At 36.1% G+C, this 10,272-nt stretch overlaps 1 pseudogene; it reads left to right on the forward strand.

Annotated features, from left to right (window-relative positions):
• LOC136845685 (neural-cadherin-like) overlaps positions 1-8,643 on the forward strand; it is a 94,598-nt pseudogene extending 85,955 nt beyond the window's left edge.
• Positions 8,644-10,272: the final 1,629 nt, after the last annotated feature.

A 10,272-nucleotide genomic window follows, 5' to 3' on the forward strand; every position in this document is an offset into this window, starting at 1 on the left:
ATATATATATATATGGGCATCATCTATGGGAGCTATATATATATATATACATATATATATATATACATATATATATATATACCGTATATGCACGGATATATATATATATATATCAATACATATATATATATATATATATATACCAAATATATATATCGGTGATATATATATAGTGGATATATATATATATATATATATATATATATATATATATATATATATATATATATATATATATATATATATATATATATATCCTCTTACACACAAGTGCATATGCTAAATTCTTAAGACGTTAGGTATACAGGCATGTTTTTGAAATAGCTGAACTGAATGGAATACGTGTGTAGTTAAAATATCTGTGAATATTAAATTAAAGCAAAAAGAATCTTTAAAGCAGTAAATTTAATTATTTTGGAAGGTAAAAATCATAAAATGCTTCCATGTCTTGCAAAACAACAGTCCATGTCTACAGTAATCAATAAGTTTTTTTGGGGGGTATTATTATTTTCCAGCTGCGGTTCTGGGCGTCATCTGGTGGGAGCTTTTGTGACCTCAACATTGAAAGTGTCTGCTGGAACCGTGTCTGCACGGAGGAACCTGCTATGACCTCAAACCGGATTACCTCTGCCTTTGTGGACCAAACCACATCGGTGACAACTGTGAGTGGACCAAAGTCTCTAGCCCAGGCCACCCGCTAACGGCGCCGGCAGCTTTAGCGGCCGTTACGCTTTCGCTCCTCTTTCTAAGTGAGTTATTTCTGCCGATGTTGTCCCCCCTCCTTTCCCCTCCCCCTCCCCTTTTGCTCCCACTGAGCGCTCTATGGAGAGACTCCAGCAACCGTAGAAAACAAATAGATTTCCCTTCAGTTCTGTCTCAGAGGCTTTTGTTTGTTAGTTATTTATATTCTTCCCCTCCTCATCCCTACCCTTCTCCACAATTCACCAACGATCACATAAAAGATCTTTTTTTGACCTCAAACTGAAATCTGTTCTGTATAGAAGTTTCTCTCACCGGGATATCAAGCGTTTTATAGTCCGATCTACACTAATTTAGAAGCTGCCTAATTCAGCCCTTTGTTTTGCAGTTTTCTTATTCTCTTATTTACTTGTTTTATTCATTTTTAGGAACTATTCTCTTATTTGAACATTGTGTGAAACAGTATTGAGATCTGATCCCTATTATTACCGGGTAACTAATGGAATACTGACGCGTTTGTTTTGGTGGAGCACCGAAAAAATAACGTTCTCTCTGAGGAGACAAAGATTTTATCTATGCCTTCCATCATACTTTTATCGATTTGCCGTCCTCACTCCTCTCACTTCAGATGAAAATATTACTTCACACCATACAAATACACACACACACACACATATATATATATATATATATATATATATATATATATATATATATATATATATATATATTTGTGTGCGTGTGTAATTATAATAATACAATCCCCTCTTAACTTCTCGAATTCTTCGCACTTTTTGGATACACTTGTCACTATAAAGCCTTAGATCCAAGTGCAAGATATATGAAGAAATTATGATGCCCAGTAGAGGGAAACGAACCTGTGTCCCATTATCAGAACGGGGGTAAAAGTGATATATAGATTCTACATACATATATATATATATATATATATATATATATATATATATATATATATATATATATATATATATATATATATATATATATATATATTCGAATACTTACACATACTATTGCATTCAGAAATCTAAGAAATTAGGTTTATCAAGTTTATTTTTTATAGATATGAATATTTTTCGTTTGTGCACCCAGAGAGAGAGAGAGAGAGAGAGAGAGAGAGAGAGAGAGCAGTTATTACATTGGCATATTGATTTTAAGGGTAGCTTCATAACGTTGCAAATAAGGAACACACTTGATTAGGGAAAGGAAATCGAAGCATTCTGCTCCCTTGGGCTCTCCACTAACCGTATACCCCCAGTGTTGTTTCTTCCACTGTAAATAGCTTTGGCATTTCCTGTTAGCCTTTGCGAACCTTATTCTAAGAAACGACAGTTGATTGCATACAAGAAATTAATCTCTCTCTCTCTCTCTCTCTCTCTCTCTCTCTCTCTCTCATTATATAGCCCTTTGTTGGCCGAGTCGGTTGAGCTTCAGACTGTCATTCAATGGGCTGGAGTTCAATTCCCACGGCCGGCTGATGAAGAGTTAGAGGACTTTATTTCTGGTGATAGAAATTCATTTCTCGCTATAATGTGGTTCGGATTCCACAACAAGCTGTAGGTCCCGTTGCTAAGTAACCAATTGGTTCTTAGCCACGTAAAACAAGTCTAATCCTTCGGGCCAGCCCTAGGAGAGCTGTTAATCAGCTCAGTGGTCTGGTAAAACTAAGGTATACTTAACTTTTTTCTCTCTCATTATAGCTCGTTAAGTTTAAATGCACAAAATAATACTAATCTAGTCCATTATAATGGTTGAAAAACACATTCTCTCTCTCTCTCTCACACACACACACACACACACAAACGCGCATCACACAGGGTGATTACGATTCTTGGTTACAGAACTCAATGTGGAAGTAGCTTTTAGTTTCCCTTGACACTTTGAATTGTGACATGTTTCTTGACTGGTCTTCCAGTTCTCTTCGGAGTGTGCATCTCCTTACGACACAGACTAAGAACAGCCAGGGCTTTGGGTCGTCAGGAGACAGAAGAGACCGCAGATAAGGACTCCATCATAGCCGTTAAATTAGGACGGAAAGGATCGGCGATGGCTCTCGACCCAGAGAAGAAGAAAACTTTCCTTGGGCTGAGGAGCGGATGGAAGGAAAAGAGAGGAGCGAAAAAGACGACCGCCAAAGCCAAAGGACCCGAGGACGAGTCACACACCACCTTCCTCGAGTTGCTCAGACTCTCTCGAGCCACACCTGCCATGGAGAGTAAAGGTCAGGAATTTAAAATTTTCATCGTTCTTCTCTTCTCTTATTTTTTATTGTCCTTCTGAATGTAGTGAATGTGGTATTGTTTTTCATATAACGTTCTTTTTTTCCTCGGGCGGTAGAAATGGGCGATCAGTTTAGTGGCTTTATAAATCTCGAAAGTGGATTATGTGCTTTGAAGTGAAAAAAAAAAATAGATTGTCTTTGGAAGGAATAAATCCGTGTTTGATATACAGCAAAGGATAAAAAGGAAAGATAACACCTGGGTACAGGAGAGCAAGAAGGACTGGGAAGACAGCGGAAAAGTAAACCATCATATAGGATATTGCCATTAAGGAAAACGAACAGAGTGACCAATCTGACATTCTTGTTGAATGTTGTCATATGAAGGTTCATTGCAGTAGATTCATTATTTCATTTGTACTGCTCTTGGATATTTAAATTTGGTTTGTAAGAGCATTTTCACGCTGCAGGGATGGTGACTATAACAGGAAAATTGTCTATACTTTTTGTATTTTCTTTTGGAAGGAGGGAATGCTTTGACCAGCAGCGGAGTCAGTGCAGCTGTCATCACTTCAGCTGGAGTCAGCCACAGGAAAGATGTTGCACTGGTGGTTCCCACTGAGCGCCATCATCACCACTTACCAGGGGAAGATCTAAGGAATTATGCATATGAGGGCGATGGATCATCATCGGGATCTCTTGCTTCTACTATATCTGGTAAATATGGAAATAACATATACATTGCTGTTAAGAAACTTATACATATACTTTTATATGCATATAAACATACAAGCATGGAGGAGCACACACATATGGTTGCTCCAGAAGATGTTTGATATTTGTTTTTTCCACAAATTTTTGGTTTTTTTAAGGAGTGGGTACCTGACATTTTAGAGCTGACTGATTTCATGTTAAATCACTCTTTCCCTATCTGAGATCTTCAGCTGGGGTATCTTTACATGTGACTGCATACATTGGAAGATGTCAGGAAGGAAACAAATGTTTAGATCTTTTGCTCTTTAGAAGTATTGTATGAAAATAGATATTTGTCTCTACTGGAGTACAAACCAGAGCTTTTTTCTGTAGGAGGAGTTGTCAGCAGGAACTAGAGTCAGTTGTTAAACCCTGGTAACAAGGCAGTTAGCTTGTGGTAGGAGGATGAGTTAAAAAGCCCCCAACTCACTTGCTACTACTAAACATTTTTTCTCCATCATCAGTGACTTGATTGAGATTGGATCATGATTAAAAACTCTAGTTGGTATATCTAATGAAAAATGCAGACTATTGCCTTTAATATAAGAGACTTACTCCTTAAGCAGGAGTGTGTTCTCAAGTGACTTGCATTTTAAACCACCACCTGGAAATTTCAAATTCCTGGTTATGATAGTGAGCAGCAGAGCAAATGACTTCTGTAATCTCCCAATCTTTTGCTAAAGGGGCAGTTGGAGGGAGTGGGAGACGGGCAGCAGCAGCAGTGCTATAATCCAAACCTATCAATTGTATTGGCCAGATTGAGCTGCCTTCTGACTTATGTCACCTCTTTTTGAGCAGGATCTCAGACATGCCTCATTCAAACTATGCCTGACCAAATAAGACATTATATGAACCATTTGCTCCTCTGTTCCCTATCATAAATAGGAATGTGACATCTAGGTGTGGCCCCAAATTGCCAGTCAGTTGAGAACCGACTCCAACCTGAGGTGTGTCTCCTATATAAAAGGTAATAGCTTGTATTCCTGTAAGAATATATAAGTTTTTAAAGAAATCTGCATTTTTCATTGGTATACAAACCAGTGTTTTTAATCATAATCCAGTTGCAAACAAGTCACTGACGCTAAGAAAAACGTACTTGTTGTGCTCCTACCCAAACTTTACTACAGTCAGCTTCACTACATAAGTTGTCAGCTCATTTCATTACTGCACAAAGACAGAAGAAAAAGGTGTTTTTTGAACACAACCTTCTTTTCTTCACTGGTACTAACAAAAAGGTTCTGCCACTTGTTGTTTAGGATGTCAGGTCCTCCTCAGATAGTACCTTACAGCTTGCACAAGGAGTAAAAGCATCCTATTGCAATCACAACAACATAAGTCCTGATGGAGAGAACCTCAACTGGCAGGTTCTGACTGCGTGCTGGTATAACTTCACTTGTTGATATATGCCATTCTAGTTGTGTAAACTTGCCATGAGCTACAACAGTAGTTGTGTTGATGCTCATGTAGTGTTACTTGTGATAAGCAAAACATTATTGTAGTGGTAAAGTCAACAAGTGGTTGGGGGATGTGTCGGTATCCTTTCTCTTGATATATGCCACTAACAGTTGCGTTGACACTCATGTAATGTTACATGTGAACAGAAACATTATTGTAGTGGCATAGTCAGCAAGTGGATTGGGTGTGCCAGTGTCCACTTGTTTATTTGTGCTGCCACAGTTGTGTAGACACTAAAATGGTTTTACTTTTGGTGAGCAACAACTTTACTGTAGTGGCATATGTCTACAAACAAGGGGGGAGAGGCTGTGTCCTTGTATCCCTTCACTTCTCTTAACAAAGCGGATGAAGGGGCAGGCAGTTCATCATGCCATGAAGCTATCATGACTCTATTGGCATATCAGCCCAGCTTCCAGAGCCAGATATTAGGGATGGACAGGTCTCTACATCCTCGTGTGGTGGAAAGGTTGTTCAAGGTTTGGGAACACCAGTAATAAAGAATATGGCACAACTAGAAGATCCCAATGCTCTAATCTCCCATGTCAGATCCTAGGCAGAGTTCACACCATTATGCAAAATGACCCTGGTAGTTCCATGTTGGCCTGATGCTAAGTAATATCCCAGTCTGTTGGTTCTCCCAGTCAAGGCACCATGGTTGAGTCACTGAGAGAGATTTTCCCATGGCCCATTCTACTTCATCAGCCACTTATAAGGCTGTATTATCAGGCAGTACATTCCTTGTAAAGTTATCCAGTGCATCCCATAAGAAAGACTTCTAAGAAGACTGTGCATATGATGTCTGGGGACCTCTGATAATCCCCTGCTAATGTGCACCACAGGAAGTGGGCTATTTTCTGTGATTGGTGTCACAGAAACGATCTCTCTCTGGCTGGAAATTCTGTTTAGCAGATCGCAACTTCCTTTTCTACCTTTGTCAGGACAAGCTCTTCTCGAATCTCTATGATAAAAGTCTCAGTCTTAAGCTGGGGCTCCAGCCTGAAGGGCATGGATCCCTCTTCTTCAGCAGAGTTATCCATGTTCATGAGGAGCTTTGAGCAGTCTTGTCCCCTTCAGGAGCTTTGTAGTCCAGAGTAGGGGGTGGCTTGTTTTCTGCAGCTAACTTAGACACCATACTGACCTTTTAGGGAGACTTCACACCAGGATATCTCACTCAATACTGTCTTTCTGCTAGCCTTACACTTGGTGAAACATAATGGTTAGTTACACCACTTGTATTATCTGGTCTTCTACTTGGAGCACTGAGAGTTTCTTGCTCTTTGTTCCAGAATTCATGGTAAAAAATTCAGAACCAGTCACTTTTTGATTAGAGAGAAGAGACTTTGCTGATGGTGATCCAGATGAGTTGCATTTATGCCTGATGTGAGCTGTAGGGTACTCTGTAAAAATAAACCAATGCCTTAGGCTAGAGTGAAAACATCTTTATAATGGTATGTGCTGACAAGCATATGGAATTACCTTGAGAGATCCTTTCTCCCTGGCTTTAAACAATTATCATAATTGGTTTTGATTTCTCTTATGAGGTTTACAGTTGTGTAGCTCAGGTGAGAGCTCACAAAGTCATTGGCATGGAGCCATCCCTGGCATTTCAAAGGAACTTTTTGGTAGCACAGATAATGAAGGTAGGTGTTTAGAAAAGAGAGACAAACTATCTTATTATGCCTGAGGGACATCACCGACAAGTCACTGGACACCTTCTTCTTGGGACCTGTGGGGGCTTCTCAACAGTTTGCATAGTTACCCAAAGTCCCTTTGGACAGAAAAGTATCTTTCCTGAATACTAAGAGGGCATATGACTGGGGTGAGTGATAGGGTGATAAGTTCCTCTTAATTCTTCTTTACTCAGCAGGGCAGCAGTGCTGACCAAGTATGCAATGTATCAGGTACAGATGCAGGTATTTTACATAACTGAGAACCCAGTCTTAAGAGCTCCGCTATGAAGGTGTGACTCTCTCCACTCTCCCTTCTTTAAACAAAGGAGGGGTATGTGGATGGTGGTAGAAGAGCTTTACTCTAAACCCGTCAATTACATTGGCAAGTTCAACCTCACAGTCATTAAGAAACGACCTCTTACCCAAGGAGTTTAGTCTCCTGCATAAAATGTGATGTTTTGTATTTCATTGCGAACAATTCACATTTAATTTTTTCATAGGTATACAAAAACCCTTTTATCATAATCCCACCTTAACCACTCCATTCTTATTCCTGATACAGAAGGAAAAAGTGCCAAGTGATAGCATGAGAGTAGGGGTATTCCCCGGCTCACCTTACCACCAATTAACTACATTGTTACCAAGTTTCAACAACTGATTTAAGTTGTGCTGAGGAATATCCATACATGATAGGCTCTGGTTTGAGTACTCATGAAAAATACAAATTAGTAAGAATTTTTACTTCTCTTAGCCTAGAGACTTACTTACTTCATAATAAAACAAAAGGAACATATGCTGTCAGTCACACCTGTCACTGAAATGGTTGTTTAATGAAGCTTGTATAGTTCTACCAAACAGTGAATTAGTTTAATTTCATCAACTCTTGTACATATAATATTTATACATTGTTTGTCTTTCCAAGTTAATCTTAAATAAATTTATATACTTAGTCATTTTTTTAAACATCACAAATTTTATAAATTACCAGCTACTGAAACTATTTTATTAATTACCAGGCAATGAAACATTCCGTTTTTAGTACATGCTCAGAGAACAGTCACAAATTATTTTCTATTTTCATCCCCATATAGAATTTAAGAAAATCTCTCTCTCTATATACAGGTTCTCTTGAAAAAAAATCGTTTCTCATTTAATGCAAATAACTCATGAAGCTTCGTACAGTGTTTCACCAGCCTCAGCTAAGTCCCAGTGTTTACTTTTTTTTTTCAGCTTTAAGAGCAGAATTTGAACTGGAGGAACCAGGCAAAGTTATAGCTGCCGAATTTGTTGAGGTGATGGACCTTTTGAAGAATCTCCCGGAGGCTCCTAAATCCTCCATCCTTCTCGCCAGACTTAAAGAAAAACGAACTTTAGTTAAGGAGGTTGGAGACCCGGAGGTCATTTCCACTGTGTCACTGGGGTCGTTTACGAAGGGAGAGGGCAAGAGTGCAGGACACTGTAGATCGTCCTCCTCCTCCTCCCCTCCCCCAGCTGCGTCCTCTGGGTCCCTTCATCTCCCTTCGAAGGACATAAGGAACGCCGAGATGCCTTCCTCCAAAAGTGTTCAGTTTCTTTATGGTAAGGATGAACTCACCACAGCCTGCTGACGACGCCCTTATTAATCTATTTTGTTGTTAGACATGGAAAGTTTTTTTTTTTTAAATTCTATATTATAGTTACAAATCTCAAAATGAGTTAACTGGTGTGTGCTAAAAGTTCACAAAGAATTGGCAATATTGGTTATATTCAGTTTTCTACGTTCAGAAATTATATATATCTTGCACATATCACCAGTGTTATGCCAAAAATTTTTAATATTTTATTCGTTTTAATTATCATGTGTGTACTAGATTTTTTAAAATAAAAATGAACATCTAAATGTTTTTTACATTTATATAACAAGAAGTTTCAATAACACTTCGTTTCATTAACCAACACAAGAGAATATCTATTCTAGATTGACGAATTAACTACTCACTGAAAGCGTACTCTAGATTCCAGAAACTGATTTATTTCAGCAATCACTGGTATTGTTTTTCGAATGTAGTTTTTCAGAATGTAAACTGTATTATTTATGAATATAATTTTTGTCCCTACACCTCAATATATTCTGATGAATCTGACAGTTCTGACGTTACCATGGATATTCTTTATGAGGAATAATGAACATAAAACGGATGGGACTTGGAATGTTTAAAAATATACGACCCAAACAACACCAGCAACAACAGAATGAAATAATCTTTTCCTTAAAATAATCTTTTCCTTTTATTTGCATTCAAGAGTCTGTCATGATATTAACGCTGGTTTGAATTAGATTTATCTGGAATTGCAGATTAGAAAAGATAATACCAGTTTAATCTACAAAAAGTAGATTGTACATTCCTTAATGGAAATTAACAAAATGAAAGAAATTAAAACCGTAAAATTTAAATGCATAGAAAAGATGGGAATGAAATATCAAAAACAGAATTGAAAATGAAGAAAATGATATTTAAATATAGAAATTTTAAGAATGATAGAATTTGTAGAACAATAGAGGATAACATTGAACTACAATATATTAAAAATAAAAAAAAATAAATGACAATAGAAATAAAACAACGAAATAGAGAAATGTAGACTATTATGTTAAAGTTAATAAAATTAGTGGATACAAAAGACAAACAAGTTGAAACAAAAACGTAAAAACAAAAGATATAATAATGAAAAAGCAAAACACAAAAAAGTGGTAAAAATAACATAAATAGGAAGGGAATGAAATAATAATAATAATAATAATAATAATAATAATAATAATAATAATAATAATAATAATAATAATAATTAAGAGATAAAAAAAATAAAATACAGTGAAACCATAAATAAACTGGAAAATGAAAGACAATAGTGATGAAAATACCCAAAACAAAAAAAGAAGAAATATAATAAAGATAATCAATAAAATAAAATAAACGAATTAAATGGATTAAATGAAATGTGATAAAAATAAGATAATATTGAAGATAATAAAGATAAACATATAAAAACAGTTCTAGAAATGAGAAATACAATTATACCCGAGTAAAAATTTTAAATTAAGATTGGAGAAAAAATTAGAGATATATGAAGAATAAAAGCATTGATTTCTATTATAAAAGAAATGAAAAGGGGAAAAATGGCAATAAAAATACTAAAAATAAAAAAAAGTGGCCATACTTGAAAATAAAAAAAAATTATATAGAAAAAAAATTAAAACAGAAATAAAATGTAAGCAATAAAAATAAAGACTATAACAATCAAGAAAATTTAACAAAAGTTAAAAATAGCAAAATGAGAAGTTAGAATAAATAAAGTTCCAAATAAAAATGGTAACGATGAAAATAAAAGTAAACTAAAAAATAAACAAAAAATTTAATTGCGAATGTTTTGAACATGTGAAAATATAAAAAAAAAAAAATAAAAGATAAGTAATAA

This window comes from Macrobrachium rosenbergii, chromosome 14, assembly GCF_040412425.1.
Source record: "Macrobrachium rosenbergii isolate ZJJX-2024 chromosome 14, ASM4041242v1, whole genome shotgun sequence".
Taxonomy (NCBI): Eukaryota; Metazoa; Arthropoda; class Malacostraca; order Decapoda; family Palaemonidae; genus Macrobrachium; species Macrobrachium rosenbergii.